The sequence below is a fragment of the Lissotriton vulgaris genome, chromosome 4_1 (assembly GCF_964263255.1).
Source record: "Lissotriton vulgaris chromosome 4_1, aLisVul1.2, whole genome shotgun sequence".
NCBI lineage: Eukaryota > Metazoa > Chordata > Amphibia > Caudata > Salamandridae > Lissotriton > Lissotriton vulgaris.
This window is the reverse complement of record NC_141691.1, coordinates 260316614-260334843: the sequence shown is the minus strand read 5'-3', so window position 1 is coordinate 260334843 and position 18230 is coordinate 260316614.

The window sequence follows — 18230 nt, the reverse complement described above, 5'->3', positions numbered from 1 at the left end:
GTGCCTTGTCCTTTCTTTGAGTGGTCCACTGTCCGAAGTGTTGTTGCATATATGAAACAATACTCCGACCTTATGAAACGATTAAAAGATAACAATTCCATCATCATAAATCAATCAGACAAAGGCGGAAATATAGTATTGTGGGACAAGAAGGCATATATTTCCGAAGCTCTCTGGCACCTGGGAGACAAGCAATGTTACATGAAAATAGACATGAAAGCGGTGTCCATCATACAGAAACACTATAGATACGATCTTAATGAATGGCGAGGTGAAGGACTCATCTCAAAGCACAAACATAAGTTTCTTAATAATGAGTATCCTATTCTCCCAAACATCTACTTTATTCCAAAGGTGCATAAGAATGAGATCCCTGTACCAGGACGGCCAATTGTTTCAATTATTGGCAGCACCTTTGAGAATACCTCTAAATACATAGACTTTTTCCTTCAAGAGTTGGTGACTGCATTACCAGCATACTTAAAAGATACCACTGAGTTTCTATATCTGTTAAAGGATTGCGAATGATCTGATAATCTGTTGTTTTTAACTATGGATATATCCAGCCTCTATACAAGTATTGCCCATAATGATGGTATGCGAGCTGTCAATTTTTATTTAAACAAAATACCAATTGAATTGCTTCGCCACAATCAGATGCTTATGAAAATGATGGACAGGTGTCTTCATAACAACATATTTACGTTTGACAACTCTGTCTACAACCAACTTAGAGGGGTGGCAATGGGGGCATGTTTTTCCCCCAGCTATGCGGGGCTCCACGTTGGCTGGTGGGAAGAACATGTCCTCAAAGCACAACATGCGACAGCATGGAACAACCACATTGTAAAATACCGGAGGTATATATATGATGTATTCATTATCTGGCGGGGAGACGCACAACAAGCTAGAGATTTTGTAAATAACATCAATGTGAATGAATTAAATCTCAATTTCACTGCCAACATTGATGCTGTAACAATACATTTCCTGGATGTTCAAGTACAAATTCGGGAGGGTAAAATCTAGACTAGCCTCCATAAGAAGAGCACCTCAGGGAACACTATCCTTCATGCCGGCAGCTTTTATCCCCAGCATACAATAGCCAGCATCCCCTATGGGGAATTTCTAAGAATACATAGGGCATGTAGCACCATTGAGGCAAGACAGCATCACCAACAGGTGGCTAAAAACAGGCCGATGGCAAGAGGCTATGCTTCTGACCATTTGGATTCCGCAATGGCTAAAGCCAATGCTTTAGATCGCCCATCCCTATTGGACCCCCATAGGGACTCCATTACCACCATGGGGAGACAAACGGGGTCAGGTGAAATCACTAATCACTGACTATAGCAGACAAGCTAAGGATTTAACCAAAATAGTGAAAAAAGAATGGCCTATTATCTTAACAGATCAGGTTCTTAAGGAAGTGATACCTAAAGTCCTGACAATCATGTTCAGAAGAGCCTATTCCATGCTCAATGAACTGGTGACTAGCAGTCCAGAAACCAAACAAACATGTAACTGGTAGACCCCACGCAAGGTTTTTTTTAAAATGTAGCTCTTGCAGGGCATGTAAATTTGGTGTAAACACCATATCGTACTTGACCCCCTTCTGTACCACTCCTGTACCTCTTAGAGCCCATTACACCTGCCGCACAAGAATTTTCTGTGTATGTACTAAGATGTAGCTGCAATTTGTACTATGTAGGCAGCACTAAACTGCAAGTACATATGAGAATATTGCAACACCTACGGGCTATAGTGAATTCGGACCCGGCATATCCGGTAGCCCAGCAATTTAAGATCACCCACAATAACGATTTGAGTCACCTACAATATTTCGGTATTGATGCAATAGTACTTAACAAGAATGGAGGAAACAGAGAAAAGAATCTCAGACAACTGGAGTCAAGATACATAGTGAATTTGAACAAAGCACCAACAGCCCTAAATAACGGGAAGGATCTTTATAATTTCTTATAATTTCTCATAACAGAGATTTTCTTCTTGAAGATTTCTTTCATAAGTTTCTATAATTTCCTTTAAACTATTTTTTACAATTGGCTATGGACATCAGTCTGGTCATATTCAGCTTCTAGAATCATAGTGAACAGCTTCAGTATTCAACAGTCGTTCAGATGAAGTAGAGCTTCTCGTCTTTTCCTCTCTTGTCTTATCTATCAGAAAAGTTTCAGGCACATAGACTAGTCTTCAGTTCTCCACTTCTGTTAATGCAATTGAGGTAGTTTTTCCCTGCACCACTATAGGCACTAAGAGATAATAGTAATCGGCTGATTGCTGTTTTATGAATAGAATTTAGGCTTTATGAGCACATACATATTAGATAGTTATGCACAGCACTTTATATCACTATAGGGTGATTATTCATGGTAACGCCACAACAATAGCATAGCGGCGAGCGACACTATCTGGCACTATAATGTTGTATTATATGGGGAAGGCAAATGGGTTAAACAAATACTGTTAAGCCAGAAGTTTTGACTTTATAACTTGCGTATTTGCACAGATAAAATTTTTATTGTACAATATTCTGTTTTTTAATTTATACCGGACAAACGTATTGAACGAAGTTTAAGCCAACCCCACAACACATCAAAGATATGTATTTGCACATTTTATTTTTAATACCTGCTGCAACATAACAATGACATTTTTGGCACTATTTAGTATGTAAGGTTAATAACTTCAAATTAGTATTATTATAGAATTGCCCATTTTTGTAGATAGTACATAGAACTGTACATCTAAATATGTAAATATATGAATTCATGATAATTTGTATCTTAACATAACAACCAGTATACCCATAATGAATTGGGAGCAGTAATCAAATGTATTGGAACATTAAGTAGAAGTTGGTTTGTTCATATAACATGATGGCATGAATTGAAATACTATTTAACCTTTTGTAAGGATATTTGTAAAACTGTTACAGTTATAGTATATATAACAACATGTCAGAATGTATTAAATAGTCACTGCAAGTGTCAGCAATATAGATTGTAGCCACTAAAAGATGGCGGCACTAGACATTAACTGTTGCACTTGAAGCACTTGTCCGCTTTCGATTTCAATGCTACTGTGTTTGCTGCCATTGGGTGTTTTAAATTGCACTATTAAGCCTCACCGTTTGTCAAGTGAACAAGGACACAGCCTTGTGTCCGAAACACGTCTTGAGGCATGCACCGTTCCTTTGATTTAAAGCAAAGAGAAATAAAATCAGATTTTGGCATATTATTGAGTCCATGTTCCTGTTTAAGGGCGTCCAGGCACTGGGAAGCTGTTGAGTTGATATATATATTACCTACTGGCTATCGCCAGTAGGTATATATAGTTAGAATTTTTTCCCTATGGGACTTTTGAAAATTCTATGTCTAATAACTTTGGCGTTTGTGGACGGAATCGGCTGAAATTTTCAGGAAAATGGCACATTTTGTTTCTGAGCAGCCCCTGAAGATTTGGTGGGGTTTCGTCAAGGGGGGGCTGAGAAAAAAGGGGGGTCCCAAAACGCGTTTTTCCCATTCATTTTTCCATAGGGCGGTTGGACTCACTTTTAGCTCGAACGGCTGAATGGATTTGCACGAAACTTGGCAAAATTGTAGGGACTGTTAGCCCGATGTGCCTTTGCTAGGTCTCAATATATGTGCTCCAGTAGTTTTTGAGAAATTAACGTTCAAACCAAGATATATATCTGTAACAGCGCTCTGGGCAGCGATCCGGTCCGCTTACTTTTCGCTTATCGGCTCTCCGGTGTCTGTCAACATTCTAAACAGTCCGGAGCGGACGCCATCTTGTCTCTCGGTAGGATCGAGAGAGAAGAAGAGGTGGAAAACGAAGGGGGAATTTAATGAAAGGGGGCAAGGTATCCCCCTCTTGACCCCCTAGGAATGTTGTTGGGGTTATTAAAGGGTCCCGTGGGGAAAATAAAAAAAAAATGATTTTTCACGGTAGAAGCGCGGCCGCGAACTGGTAGCGAAACGGGAATTCGCCATTTTGTGCTTCGTAAATTAAATTACTAGTTATAAGTGGGTGCGGGAGACGTATCCTAATCCCCTATGTTTCCTGAGGGTGGGTGAGGAGGCTGATATATGTTGATACATCTCTTCCAGCGGCTGTGCGTGAGCTTTTTTTTTTTTTTTGCTGCGTGACAGTCCGGAGCGGCCGCCATCTTGTCTCTCGGTAGGATCGAGAGAGAAGAAAAGGTGAAAAACTAAGGGGGAATTTAATGAAAGGGGGCAAGGTATCCCCCTCTTGACCCCCTAGGAATGTTGTTGGGGTTATTAAAGGGTCCCGTGGGGAAAATAAAAAAAAAATGATTTTTCACGGTAGAAGCGCTTCACGGGCCGCGAACTGGGCCGCAAACTGGTAGCGAAACGGGAATTCGCCATTTTGTGCTTCGTTAATTAAAGTACTAGGTATAAGGGGGTGCGGGAGACATATCCTAATCCCCTATGTTTCCTGAGGGTGGCTGAGGAGGCTGATATATGTTGATATATCTCTTCCAGCGGCTGCGCCATCTTGCCTTTTTTCGAATGCCACAATTTTGTCGTGCACGGCAGCCATTTTAGATGCCAGGCTGGTCCCAGGCTATCACCTACCCCTGCGGATGTAGTTTATGGCCCCAGCTGTAGAGAATTCAGACATGCCAATCCTCCTGATTCAGGCGTGTGAGTACTGATTTCAGTGCTAGTCTCCCGCCTCCCGATTTCTGCAAGCAAAAACCCGGGGGCATATTACGAACAACTAGCGATAATTTTTGTCTATAACTTGTTTAGAGACAAAAATTATCGCCGCACATCGGCGATTTTTATCGCAGATAAACCTTGCTATTATCGCAGAAAAGTCAGCGATATTCATGTATTATCGACCTAATGCTCTTAGCCATGTTATCCACCTCCCATTGGATAACATGGCTAAGAACTGCTCAGGGCAGGTGTTAGATTTTGGAGATATTCGCGCTTAGCGCGAATATCTCCAAAAGTTGGTAATAGAAGGTAGCGATGTTAGGGACTGTTTCCAGTCGCTAACATCTTGGCACGCCACTTTGCATGTCATTAGTGATAAGTATCACTGACATGCAAAGCCGGGCCCAAGATGGTCGCTATCTCCTTTTAGGTGTCACTAACTGGTGTTAGCGACAGCTTGATAATAGGGAAATAATTTTATCTCCGCTTTCATGGTTTTTAAAGCCAAAAAAGCGGAGATAAACCCCCTTGATAATATGCCCCACGATTCCTTGGGGGTTTCAGCTGACAGGGCTTGGTATTGTGTTACATGGTAATTTTTCCATGAAACGTCAGAGGGTCGATGTAGGGGTTCTAGAAGAGGTGATAAACCATTTAAGCCTCATGAACAAGCGCATGGTCTTTTAAAGATTTGTGAAGTACTCGGGGCGGCGGTGTGTGTGTGCCCTCTTTCAGGAGCGGGCGGGGGGGCACTGCCAGCAACTTGCCAGGTCAGGTAGTGTTCAACACGTGCATCACCCTTTCTCTGCCTGCTATTGCGCTCCATGCTTCGGAAAGGTAAGAAAAAGAACGTGCATTTGAGTTTGAAATGTCCGATCCTGCAGCAGCACACTTCCAAAGCCCACACATGACAATAACCCGATTCAAGGCCCCATTCACCCGTTTTTCAAAAAATAGATAACACTCCAACAAATTAAGGTTATAAAACTTTATTAACTTTTAACGATAATGAACAGAACAAAAACTAAAAACATTTAAACATTTATTAACACAAAAAGCAACAATGGTTAGAAGCTGTCTTTTGTGCGAATAGTCCCAAGGCAGCACAACGTGCAGAGTTCTGGACGGCACCCAGGTGATGTCGCCTGGGTGCCGCACTGGTTTAGGGATCCTACAATGCTGCTCCGAAAATTGGCGTGGGGCGTCCCGGGTGGGGCGGGGGGAGGCCTCGTCAGTAGCGGTCTGTTGTGCGAATAGTCCCAAGGCAGCAAACGTGCAGAGTTCTGGACGGCACCCAGGTGATGTCGCCTGGGTGCCGCACTGGTTTAGGGATCCTACAATGCAGCACAGAAAAACAGCGTGGGGCGTCCCGGGTGGTGCGGGGGGAGGCCTCGTCAGTAGCGGTCTGTGTCCAGTGTCACATGGCTGACACAACATGTACGACAGGCACCCAGGTGATGTCCAGTAAACTGCCGCACTGGTTTTGGTATCCTACAATGCTGCTCCGAAAATTGGCGTGCGGCGGCCCGGGGGGGGGGGGGGGGGGGGGGAGGCGGCGTGAACGGGCCTCCCCAGGTGGCGGCCATCTAGCTGAGTTGCGCTCGCTCTTGCGGCCACAGCGTCTCGCTCACCATGTTGTGGAGTTGCTCCCACTCTTGCAGTGCAGCGATAGGCGGCTGCCACATGGCTGTCAAAATGGCGGACGGCTCTTCGGTTTTGGGCCTGGTCCACTGAAATGGCCCTGGGACACCTTGGAAGTCGGACGCTTGCCTGCTAGGGCTTGGGCTCCATTCTCGAAAAGCGTCCCCTCAGCCGTGAAGATTGTATAAAAGTCTTGGGGGCCCCCGACTCCCGCAGGCTTCCGGTGGGGAGCGGCTGACATGATTGCTCGCGGAATGACCACGACGGAGCCAAGAGATGGTGGTGCTCTCATGCTGACGCCAGCTTCAGTCTGAATGATCCAGAAACAAGGTGGGGCTTTCATCGTTTGGGAAAAAAAAATGTTCTAAACCAATGAAAAGTGTTATTTTTAGGTCATATGACCAAGCCTTCCATCTTTAGGAAACCAAAAGTAAAATGAACCAATGAAAAGTTTTATAAACAAGTCACATGACCTGTTATGCGACATAGGGCTACAAAAAGCGTAGAAAATCCGTTGGCACGTGAGGCGGCGTCAGTAGCGGACCCATGTGCGAATAGGCCGAAGGCAGCACAACGCGCCGAGATCCGGATGGCACCGAGGTGGTGTCCAGCAAATTGCCGCACTGGTGTGGCCATCCTACAATGCTGCGCCGAAAGACGGCGTGTCCAGCTGAATTGCGGTCACTGTTGCGGTACAGTGACTCGAACGCGCCGAGATCCGATGGCGCCGAGGTGGTGTCCAGCAAATTGCCGTACTGGTGTGGCCATCCTACAATGCTGCGCCGAAAGACGGCGTGTTCAGCTGAGTTCCGGTCACTCTTCCGGCACAGTGACTCGAACGCGCTGAGATCCGGATGGCACCGAGGTGGTGTCCAGCAAGTGGCTGCACTGGTGTGGCCATCCTACAATGCTGCGCCGGAAGTCGGCGTGGGGTGCCCCGTTGGCTTATGAGGTGATGTCAGTAGTGGACTGATGTGTGAATAGGTCGGAACCAGCACAAGGCGCCAAGATCCGAAAGGCAAGTCCTGGATGTTGAGTGCCTCAGTTGAGATTTCTGAGCAGTGCTTGTAGAACTGTCTGAAGCTTATTTGCACCTGCTGCAGCTTCACTAGGTCCGGCGGAACTTGTTGCCTTTTCCTTTCTGCTTCTTTTCCTACAATGCGTTTCTTCTAAAGACACGACCAGGTCCCTGAATGTGTGCAGGGGGACGCTATTGAATGAATGAACGCGCTGAGATCTGGATGGCACCGAGGTGGTGTCCAGCAAATTGCCGCACTGGTGTGGCCATCCTACAATGCTGCGCCGAAAGTCGGCGTGGGGTGCCCCGTTGGTTTATGAGGTGATGTCAGTAGCGGACCGATGTGTGAATAGGTCGGAACCAGCACAAGGCGCCCTGCACTGTTGAGCCTTTTTCAATGTCTGTTTTTTGTTCTTTCCCCTCCATCAAAAACAAAACAAAAATACAAGGCGCCAAGATCCGAATGGCAAGTCCTGGATGTTGAGTGCCTCAGTTGAGAGTTCTGAGCAGTGCTTGTAAGACTGTCTGAAGCTTATTTGCACCTGCTGCAGCTTCACTAGGTCCGGCGGAACTTTTTTCCTTTTCCTTTCTGCTTCTTTTCCTACAATGCGTTTCATCTGAAGACACGACCAGGTCCCTGAATGTGTGCAGGGGGACGCTATTGATTGAATGAAAATGGCGGCTTGACACAAAGCTGACTCAAGCGTTACTGTTGGTGCTATACAGACAAAAATTGGTTTTCAGTTTGTACATTCTTCAGGTTTTTTTTTCCATCCAAGTCTGATTGAGAGTTTGTAGAAAAATGGCTTCAGATTTTCCACATACTACTCTTCAACATTCTTCCTAAATGTAACAATGTGAAACTCACTAGGAGAACGGCTGTTTCTGTTTCCTTTCAAAATGCTGCCACCAATATTTTCTGAATGGAAGACACCATCTTGTAACATAAAGGGCCGAAAGGGGTTCTGGTCTGGCCGATGGTTGGTGGAGACATTTTGACTATATCTTGGACCTGCCCGGCCTCGCCCAAAATGGCGCCGGTATAAATGGGACTCGTAACTCTTTGCCCGCAAATGTATATCTAGAAAATGTTATTGTAAGTGGCCCTGTCGTATTTTAATTACAAAATGTACGTCCACCGATTCCGCAACTGTTAGACACCTTTGTTCTTGTCACCTAATGGCCCGCTCGTTACGTTCTTCTACAGTGTAAATGTCTCCTCATCATATACGATTTGAGTTTGCTCCGTGGCCGGCCCACGTGGTTATAGGCCCGTATTTGTATACTGACATTTTCACAATAAAGGTTTTTAAAACAAAACACGGTAGTAGTATTTTCATTTGTAAAGTTTTTACTTTTAGTGACTGTTTTCGAATCAGTAAAAGGCAAGTGAAATAAAGCAGTCCAATTACATGACGGATAAAAGGTATAATATGTAGGAACGCAGTAAAGATAAATGGTCAAGGGCAGTTGTGTTTTTCATGTCTGCAACATAAAGTGATCGATAAGAATCTGATAATCAGGCGTATCGGCGACTAAGACAGCAGGCCGAATCTCTTTTACTCAACGGCTCCGTCATGGAAGGAAGAAACGCCCTTTTTCTCGAAAAAGGAATATATTTTACTTGCAAGACAGTTGTAAATTTTCCGGGAAAGTACATTAGCCTGGAATATTATAACATATGTTTGAAAAAAAAATATTGTTCGAAAATAATAAAAAGCGTAATTTTTAGGTCATATGACCAAGCTTTTCATCATTAAATTAACAAAAGTAAAATGAACCAATGAAAAGTTTTATTAACAAGTCACATGACCTGTTATGCTTACGTTACGCGCTGCGCGCCGCGCCTCGGATCACTTCCGGGTGCGCTAACGCGGCGTGTCATAAAACGCATTACGCGACAACGTAGGTCAAGAATATAGTCTAAATGTCTCCACCAACCAGCGTTCAGAACACAACCCCTTTCAGCAGTCCAAAAAGTTCTGTTAAATGACAACAGAGGGGACAGGCAACAAGAACCATCAGTCAAAGAGGGGAGGGCAAGTTCTTCTCTTCCGGGTCATGTTGGGGCGCTACCGGAACTGATCGAATTGGTAGTCTACAGTGTTTCTGGATGTTTCAGACTAAAGCTGGCGTCAGCATGAGACCACTACCATCTCGTAGCTCCGTCGTGGCCATTCCACGAGCAATCATGGCAGCCGCTCCCCACCAGAAGCCTGCGGGAGTCGGAGGCCCCCAAGACTTTTGTAGAATCTTCACGGCTGAGGGGACGCTTTTCGAGAATGGGACCCAAGCCCTAGCAGACAAGCGTCCGAGTTCCAAGGTGTCCCAGGGCCATTTTAGTGGACCAGGCCCAAAACCGAAGAGCCGGCCGCCATTTTGAGAGTCCTGTGGCAGCCGCCTATCGCTGCACCGCAAGAGCGGGCGCATCTCAACTACATGGTGAGCGAGACGCTGTAGTCGCAAGAGCGGGCGGAAAACAGCTGAATGGCGGAAGAGGCACAGTGTAGCAAAAGCGGGCGGAATGGCAACTAAAACGATAAAGGGGCGCCCCACTACAGCTTGTCTTCAGGTCAAACGGATTGTGGGACAAGGTCCAGAATTGAAGAGTCATCAAAAGGCAAAAAGTACCGCCGGACCCCGGGAGCCGGCCGCCTATGTCGGGGGCGATCTCAGGCTACACCAGTGCTATAAGACTTGGGGAGGGTGTCGGAGCCAAGCGTCTTCTCCGAGTCCATGGCCATCACAGCGCCCCTCAGGGGCCTCCGTCAAGCTGTTTAGGAAGGTAACATATCACATTGTTTTCTAATGCAGTCAGGTCCACAAACGACACTCACTTACTTTGAGAATAGTGAAGCTGCAGTAGGTGGAAATAAGCTTCAGACAGTGTTACAAGCGCTGCTCAGAACTCTTAACTATGGCACCCAACATCTAGAACTTATGCTATTTGAGAATGGTAGTGACATCGAAGCATCTCAGGGACCAAAACCATTAACGTACTTTCACGTATGAAAATCTTACTTGGGGAGGGGGCAGGAGCGAAGCGCCCCCTCCCAGTCAGCGCCACCACACCGTATGTTGAAAATCTGAAGCCATCGTTCTACAAAGTCAACCAAACTTGGATTGAAAAATCTAGAAAAATGTACAAACTGAAAACCAGTTTTGGTCTGCATAGCATCAGTAACAACGCTTGAGTCAGCTTTGTGTCAAGCCGCCATTTTGATTCAACAAAGCACAGGCATTGAAAAAGGCTGAAATTCAGAACTCTAAACTATGGCACCCAACATCCAGGAGCTTGCTATCCGGATCTTGGAGCCTTGTGCTGTTTTCGATCTATTCACACATCGGTCCACTACTGACATCATCTTATAAACCAACGTTATGTAAATAGTTTTTTAATAAAATGTTTTACCCTGTTTCTTTGCTGGTGTGTTGTCTATATTTTTAATATTTGCATAGGGTTTGTCATTATTTTGTGCGGGATGGGTGATGGAGCCGAGCTGTCTTGCAGCCCTCATGGTGTGGAGCTCAGTTCATCTCACTATTTTCGTATTTCTCAAGAAGGGTTGTTCCTAATATTTCTATTTTAGCGAGGTCAAAAAGAGCTCCAATTAGTGGCCTACTGATTTTGCTCGATTACTTTTATTTTTTTACACGATTTTTCACTATCTGCAAAGACTAAACAGAGTATTGCGACTTTGTGCTTGTTTGTAAATAGAGAATGATCCAAAGAGAACCAATTCTAAAACAGTAAATGCTTGGACAACAATCAATCAAATGGAGAGACAAGGAGGTACGACGGATTACAACGGGGGTAAAGGCCTGCGTTAACTACCCTTCTGTATCTGCAAAGAGAGAGTACTACTAAGGCAAAAGAGGGGAGGGGGGGGGCAGCGTTCAAAGCACATCAGCGTGCATAAATACGAAAATGTTTTTATCTATCACGTACTTGACATTTTAAAGCTTTTCATATTTGCTATTAAAAAACCAATGAAATTCACAGAAAAAACCATAGGTTATAGTGGATATATAGTTAGGAATTTGCATTTACAAAACCTTGAAAATTCAATGAAAAAACCATAGGTTATAGGCCATATATAGTTAGGAATTAGCATTTACAAAACCTTATTTTACTCGCATAAAACCATTGAAATTCCATATATAGTTAGCTAACTATAAGCGCTAACTATATATCGCGCACCCGCAATCCACTGCTGATGATGTCACATATTACATCATTCATGACATGGTCAGTGACATCACTGATGACATCACTGATGACATCTCAAATGACATCACTGATGACAACTCAAATGATATCAATGATGACATCTCAAATGACATCACTGATGACATCACTGATGACAACTCAAATGACATCACTGATGACATCTCATTTGTCATCACTGATCACATCACTCATGTGATAATACAATGAACCTCTTCAGACTCTAATATAACCTTACATACACTCAGTATAAACAGACACTCACAGACTGTCACTCATCCATGGAGTTACTCACACACCTAGTCAGTCATGCAAAGAATCAATCACACCTCCATTTCCTCAACTATACAGTTATACACATCTTACTTATTCAAACATATAATAACATATATTTACTCTCTTATATAATCCCTGATACAAGCTCACAGTGATCGATACAGCCACTCACACATTCACTGGGTCTTATGTTCAGTTATTTATATATCTCAACTCTCACATGTATTGTGTTTTACATACGTACTTACTTGCACATGTAGCAATGAGAAATCCATTCACTCACCAACACACCCATGCACAGTCAACCGCCCATATAGCTGTTTCCACATGCACTCTTGAACTCATACTCCTAGTGAATCAACTGCTTACACATCTATGCACAGAGTCACGCACCTCCCAGCCACCCACACACACACTCAGCCTCCCATTCAAATATTTGGGCAACCAATCAATAACCCATATGGCCACTCTTATAGCTACTGATCAACACATGCAGCAGCTTACACAACAACAAACATACTGATGCACGAATTAAGACAGTTTAGTCACTAACCCATGTACTCAGTGAGACACATTTAATCACTCACTCATACAGTCAGTCATGCACCTACTAAATTCTTCATCCAGACACTTATACATCCACTCATTCTTCAATATGTGAAACATATTTAAACTTTACAGACACATACAATCACTGGTTGTTTTGATCAGTGATGTCATCAGTGATGTCACTGACCATGTCATGAATGATGTAATATGTGACATCATCAGCAGTGGATTGCGGGTGCGCGATATATAGTTAGCGCTTATAGTTAGCTAACTATATATGGAATTTCAATGGTTTTATGCGAGTAAAATAAGGTTTTGTAAATGCTAATTCCTAACTATATATGGCCTATAACCTATGGTTTTTTCATTGAATATATATATATATATATATATATATATATATATATATATATATATATATATATATATATATATATATATATCAGGCATACAACGTCTTCAAAGGTGCAATCTTGCAGAGACAACACAAACCCAAAACTGGTGCAAATATTCTTTATTTGAGCCCAAACACCAAGTCGACCATGAAGCGTTTCAGCCCGCGAAGGGCCTTGATCACATGACAAACGCTGAGAAAGTAAGGTGACCTTTTTAAAGTGCCAGTGTGCCGGAAAGTAACCATAAACATGGAAGACAGACTATTATCTGCCTGCTTGCGGTTAAAGCAGTCATTCCCAGTTGAACATGCTGTGCAAGACATATTTCATAATACATTTAAAATACGATGTTCACCAGCGCTAAAGTGCATGAATGTTAAAAACCGTGCAGAATGTAAAAGCATGTTAAAAGTTATGTATAAAAAATTAAATAATTCTTAACTATATTCTGATATATAGAAATATCAATTTTACAAAACATTCCTTCTATTTACATGCCTATTAATTTCATGCCAGTAATCCGCTAATCATGCAAAATTCATCCAAAAACTACTGTTAAAATATTATTTTGAATATGGGTTTGAATTCAAACAAAAAAACCTTATTTTACAACTTATTCTCAACACTGTAACCCATGACATGCACAACAGCCATGCAAATGGTAACACACACACCAAATGGAATGTGCGTGACCTAATTTTGTAAGGTGGGTTATTAGTAGGTGCACATAGGTATCTACAGCTAGCACTAATACCACAATAAATAATAAGGTCCAGTCAAGTCTCAATAAATTAAACCTTGCTCAAACCGTGGCAGCTTGGCAGACGAGCAGTCAGGCTTAACTTAAGAGACGGGTGTGTAAAGCATTTAATATTACCAAAACAGAAATAAGTAAAAGACACATCACAGTAAAAATCCAACATAATTTTAAAAATAAGGGAAAATATTCTTATCTTTAGAATTACTCTAAAACAACAAAAATCCAGAGATAAGAATTTTTAAAGTTTACACTTAAAAAGACGTGCTTTCTTTCTCCGAAAATTGTAAAGTGCAAACCATGGTTATCTGGTCACAGTGAAACGGGACAAAATAAAAGGTTAAGGCCACCACGATAGAGCATGGATTGGATACCATGAGCAGCTGGCCCCGGTCAAGTTTTTGTCTTCTGACATAGGACCTGATTACAATCTTGGCGAATGGGATATAATGGAATTGAAATTTGGCGGGCATTATATCTGTTTTTGACAGAGTACCCGTGTCCACCTAGATCGCAATCAGACCTTAGTCACTTTTTTCTCTTGAGGTTGAGTGATTGCTTTCTTCGGATCCAGATTTTGAGTTGACCTGCTGCAGCACAATGCCTTGGTGAGCCCTGGAGGTCTTTATGTTCATCATTGATGGCAAGGAGCTCTGAACTTTCAGCAGGACAAACAAGTATGATCAGGCCGATTCATGATTCAACGTCAATGCCAGTCTTCTTCTGGAGCTTTCTCACAAAACATGGCAAAAAGTTCCAAACTTTCAGATCATCATCTGAAATTCCTTGAGGGTCAGTAAGGGTCCAACAGCACCAGCCAAGGGTTCAGAAGATCTGGTTTGTCTCTTGGGATCTAGAACTTCAACTTCCACAAAACACCGGACCAGTCCAGGAAAATCCAGGTGAAGTTGGTCAACTGGAGTTGCCCTTTTAGTGGATGTTGCAGGTTACTTCTTACAGCACTTTTCTGCCTTTTGCTGCTCACAAATTACACTCCTTATCATTCACGACAGGCACAGTTCTTCGTGTGTGGAGCCTTCAAGGTGCAGCAGGTACAGTCCTTCTGTGTGCAGTTCTCTGTGGTGCAGACCAAGGATCCAGCTGGGCAGTCCTTCAGAAGTTTTTATGCAGGGATCTGAGGTGCTCTTGAAGCTCTCCCATATTTATTCTCCATTCTGGACTGGCAAGAGTGGAGACACCCCAACCAATGGGGTTCAAGTTATCACCCTCTGCTATGACAACATTCTGGGAAGTATGGCATATGTTTTTCCCAGAATGCAAATTTGTTCCAAAATCAAACTGGAGAAAATCTCCCCTTGGAGGTCAGTTTGGCTAACTCAACCCAAAAGAATGGCTAGTTTTACCCTACACTCTCCTTGTAGCCCCTCTCCTAATATAATTGCAGGGTTACCCATCTAAGTGCGGATCAAGGAAGTGGGGGCTGGCCTGGGTCCGATACATCTGTGCTTCTACCTTTGAAGTTCAGTATATCTTCCCAGTCCCATTCCTGTCCCTGGCTTCTCCATAAAGAAAATATTATTCCACCAAATGGCTGCATTGTTTCAGCCCCAGCCCTATTCACACCTAATGAGGGATCAGCTTGGCTTAGGCTGTCAGAGACTGGCCAATCAGAAGAGGCTTCTACAGGGCTGTTCTAGGCAGCTTCAGGAAAATAAGTTATATAACTACTTTCCTGCAATAGTTATAATAATTCAGACCTTTGCAAGTTGTTGGATTTATTGTAACTATTACTTTGATCCTTTTTTTTATGTCCACATTTACCACCGTAGTTACAGGTGAGGCTACTGGTGGGGTTGCAGCATGCTATCACAGTTTTATACAACTGGCAGGGATTGATCAAGGAGTTTAACGGACCCCTCAGCAGTGGCACCTCCTCCAGAGACAAACACAAAGAAACCACTAAAAGATAAAGATCAGGTGGAGTTTGCAGCCAAACGGGACCGGACGTACAACCGGAGAAAGGCTCTACAGATGGCCTGTGCCACAGTAGCGTAATCATCGGACTCAGGGAAAAAAACTGATATCTCAGTGCTCCCAGATCAGCCGATGCCAGAATGCCCTTTTACTTTGACTGCCGGATCTAGCCAGGTCTAGTTTGCAGACCAGTAAAACTGAAGCATACCATTCATTAACTGAGGGGGGTAAAGGCGCTTTCTATTTTTTGCAGATCTCCCTTCTGGCCAGCAAGAAGTAATAGAACAACAGACTTTTTGCCAGGCTCTGGACCCCATCCAGGATCCCGAAAATCACTAGAGGGATCTTGAGAACTAGCCAAAAGCCCAATGATGCAGAAAGGGTGTTACTTATTGCTTCCCAAAATGGAATAAGGCGGGGACATTCAAAGAACATATGGGCATCTGAGGTATCTATCAGACCACACTTAGGACAAGCTACTAAGTTCCCCTCAGAAAATTTTGAAAGCCTGAGAGGGGAATAGTACGCTCTATGCAAGGTATAAAGGTGATTTCTACGCAGCCATGCAGGCTTAACGATATCCCATAAGAGCTTACACGAAGAAGACCAAAGATCTTGCACATTAAGATTGACCAAGAGGGAAACCCATAGCAAGTCTGGTAACAGAAACTCTCCATCAGCTTCATCCAGGATGAGGTTATACGACAAAGAGATCTCCTTCTTGGCGGGTGGATTATCTACTAGGCGGGATATTAGTTGACTATGGCCACAAGTGTATATTTGTTCCCTCAAGAAGATGATGAAATAAATGAATGGGTCCAGCTAGCAATTTGCATGATCACCCCAAACTTCTAGTCAGTCCTGCTTCTTTCAATGGAATAGCCAGACAATCCCTCAACCATTCGGGTCTATCAGGAAGGCCCCAAAGAGGTGTCCTACAGCCAAAGTACCCCAACTTTATGGTTTTCTTCAGTTCCGACCTGGTTTTGACCATCCCCTGCAAGATCTTTAATTTAATATTTTTAAAAAAATTGAGGTTTCCAAATTTAAACAAGAAGCCTGATTGGCTGATGCCTTCCCCTATAAGCAGAGCTGAATACAAGGTCCCAATCCCAAAGTCAGAGGGCATCTTTAAAAGCATGCTCGCATGAGACAACTGAAACGCCCATGCATACATTTGCAAATCTGGAGCTGCAATCCCACCCTTCTCCCTAAGTCGTCTTAATTTCTTCCAAGCAATCCTTGGAAGATGCTTGTCCCAGATAAAGGAAGTAATTTCAGCCTGTAATTTGACTATCAAAGAGGAATCAAAATGTAACAGGATTAAGCATGGGCGGAAAATCCGTTCCGCTCGCGGATTTTGCGGATTTTCGGTAAATTCGCAATCCGCGAACTCTTGCGAATTTACCAAAAATCCGCAAATTCGCACGCAGCGGATTTTTTTGCTTGGTGATACAATATTGCGGGGTGCGGCGTTCACTTACCGTCATTTAGCATTTGCCGAGTTGTTTTTCTCGATATTTTGCAAGTGCTGCGCCATTTTGGATCTTGCTGCTGGATCCCGCGGGAGTTTGGCGACACATCGCGAGAGTTCGCAATTGCGAACATGTAGATGCGGCGGGCAGCAGCAATCTCGCACTCGAGAAATTTCAAAATTTGCGAAACTGCACAAGAAATCCACCATCAAGCAGCATAAACCTTCTGAAAATAATAATTTTTATCAGAATAACTCCTCAGGTTGACATTTGCCTGCACTTTTTTGGATTTGAGGCCTTTTTGACTTTCTTTGGATCACTTTTGGATTAGAAATCAACTTTCACAAGTAAGTTTGTTTGGGGCATTACAGTTGCTGTTCTGCAGAAAAACGAGTTTTGCAAAACTGAAAGCACTCAGCAGGTGCAAAAGTTCACTCATCATTAGTAACCATTCCCTGTAGTGCTTCCTGAGGCGCCCCTCCAGAGTTCAGTTGCCTACTTGCAACTATTCTATGACCCTGCTCTGACCCTCACAGCAGGCTCATAGAATAGCTACAAGTAGGCCACAAAGGTCCTAGGAAAAAAATCAGTTGAAGCAGGGCAGGTGTGCTTGCTTTTCCCCCCCATAATTTACAGTAATTAATCAGAGGGTGGCAGTGATGTACCAGAGGGTGGCATGGGTGAATCAGAGGGTGGCAGTGGTGAAACAGAGGGTGCTGTGAACCTGTGATGATGAACCAGACGTAGAAACGACAAAGTCGCGACCGTTGCGAGCCGACAAGTAAGTTCGCAATTGCGAACTGGTACAAAACCCTGGCAAACTGGCAGAAACCCTTGCGAACACAACAAAACAAAAGCATCCGCAAATTCATGAGAGTTCGCAGATTTTGCAGATTGCGAGTTCGCAAATTTGCGAACGCCAGATTTGCAAAATTCGCCCATGCTTAAACAGGGTGGTATTAAATAAAAGATAGATTTTGGGAAAAATCGACATTTTAATCAAATTAACTCTCCCTATTAGAGATAGAGGAAGATGAGCCCATGCTTGCATGAGTTTGCGACAGTCTTTTGCAACAGCGGAAAAATTTACTGCGGCAATTTGCTTGATGTCTTTCACAATGTTAAGACCCAAATACCGCATGTTAGAACCGGGCTGAATACTAATGTGTCTCTCGTCATCGTTCCAGACAATCATCTCGGTTTTTGCGGCATTGATCTCGTACCCGGAGACCCCCCAAATTTCAGAG